General features: G+C 37.3%; 1 long non-coding RNA gene across 1 annotated transcript; it reads right to left on the bottom strand.

Annotated features, from left to right (window-relative positions):
- Positions 1–302: 302 nt before the first annotated feature.
- On the bottom strand, positions 303–1,766 carry LOC105354319 (uncharacterized). Its single transcript, XR_908964.3, has 4 exons — positions 1,628–1,766; positions 1,103–1,146; positions 511–594; positions 303–440 (listed from the first exon to the last, which is right to left on the bottom strand). It is a non-coding gene; the product is annotated as an uncharacterized LOC105354319 (long non-coding RNA).
- Positions 1,767–2,044: the final 278 nt, after the last annotated feature.

The raw sequence follows: 2,044 nt of genomic DNA, 5'->3' as shown, positions 1-2,044 counted from the left end.
AAAGGTGGATTAAAGTCATCTACAACTGTGAAAAGAGGCGGGGCACAAAAAAAACAAAAGTTCAAAGAATTTAAGCATTTTTTATCAAAGAAGATCGCACATGCTTGATCCCAAACATACAAAAATTCATAGAAGTTCAATGATTTTTTTCTGTGGCTTTAAAGCCAAACACAGAGGTGGAAACAGTCCTTTTACAGTGGAGTGAGCAGAGACTGACTGCGAACTGATGTGCTTCAGTCTGGAAGCCAGAGCGTCGTGGCTTTACAGTTAGCTACTATTCCGTGCACATACACTCATGGTGCGATGTGCACGCGAGCAGTTGGGTTTCAGTCCGCTCTCTTCAAGGACTCGGCTTCTTCACTCTGAAGTAAACAGGAAACCTAGGTAAGAATTTAGAGAAACCTGATTTCCTGTTGCAGGCTCTTCTGGGTGTTTCAGTTCTATAAATGTAAATAACACTCAGATGAATGTGATGCTTCATACATTTTAAAACGTCTGACCTCAACTTACCTGAAAATGATTCTCATTGCTTTTGGAGACAGCATTTTTACAAACAAAAAGAATAAAGCTTCAGAAGTGATTCTTCTTGCAACTCTAGGTTTTTGAAGGAAAAAAAGAATAAAAAGTTATTAATCTTTAGGTTTTGGAAGAAAGTCAAGAAAAAAACTTTTTTTTTTATTATTATTTTTTTTACAAACAATAAAAAAGCACAGAAAAACATCAGTATAAATATTTAAATATGTTGATTGCTATTAAAATTTTCACAAAAAACTTAAATATAAAGCAAACGTTTTGTATTTACATCCTAAAGTACACTATAAAAAAAATGCACATTAACCTTTCCATAGTAGTTGTGCAAAAAGTACAGTGCGGTCAATCTTAGCCCTTTTTTAAAATTTGGTTTCTTTTTATCCTTTTTCAAAAATGTTCTGAAACACTGATCAACCAAAAGTCTCCTTAAAGCAATCTGATGAGCTGTTGCAGGAAAGGGAACAACGCTAAAGCGAATTGAAATGCTTAACCTCATTGACGGTTGCTTTTCCAGTCATAATGATACAAAAAGGGGGAACCTGCAGCTAATTATCACACTGACTGCACTTACCTTGGTCAAAAATGAATCCCTAACCCGCAGGCCGGTCCATGCATCTATGGAAATAAAAAACCTTCTTAAAGCATCTAAGCCGGCCACTAAATTGAAACCTCCAAGCTAGGAAAGTTAACATAAAAACAAACGTATTTGGAAAGTTTATGCAGTAAAGATCCAGAAAGGAAACAGAAGAAGAGCCTTTCAAAAATAAAAGATGCATTAAACGAAAACTGTGGATTTATTGCAACAATTGTTCCCACAGACCATGATAATAGTGCGCAATACATAGCAACCGACTGTCGAGAGATGGTGCTGATAAAGTTGCTCAAACATTGGATTCTTTATTATATTGTATTAGAAAAATACTAGTTTTAGTGACCTTTTTTTTTTTAAAATCTACCCATTTGGTGTCCGACTATTTGGCTTCCATTTCGGCAGTTAAGAGAAAATCTAGATCACATTTTAATGGTTACTACACAAAATCCTGTGAACAAATGAAGTTTAAACAGGTGTTTTACAGACGATGAAGATAAACTTTACCCTCAAAAAGTAAAAAAAACTGGAAGCCAAAACCAAACGCCAGACGTCCACTTCAGTGTCTTACAGGTCGGTCCGAGAACATGCCGTCTGGCATTAAACCGATTCGAAAAAGGTTGGGAACCACTGCTACAAGGATCACCACAGATGCACCGAGCCCAATGTTGCATTGGTGCTGCAGGCTTTTTCCTCTGCAGATAAAATAACCAACCATTAACAAGTCCAGAACAGCACTCTTACATAACTCTAGCCCAATCTACACTGAGCAGTTTTCTCACTTTCTAACTGCCGAGGCGGGACAAACAGGACATTGACGTCTTCAATAATGTATGGAGCAGCTGGATGGTTTCCTACAGCTGTATCCTGGAGTTGTGCTGCGGTCTACTTCCCCTTATTCCCCACTCCTCTTTAGCAAAGAAA

The sequence above is a fragment of the Oryzias latipes genome, chromosome 7 (genome assembly GCF_053564925.1).
Source record: "Oryzias latipes strain Hd-rR chromosome 7, Olatipes_Hd-rR_3.1".
Classification (NCBI taxonomy): domain Eukaryota; kingdom Metazoa; phylum Chordata; class Actinopteri; order Beloniformes; family Adrianichthyidae; genus Oryzias; species Oryzias latipes.
Note: the sequence above shows the minus strand (reverse complement) of the source record. Positions and strands in the feature narration are given on the sequence as shown.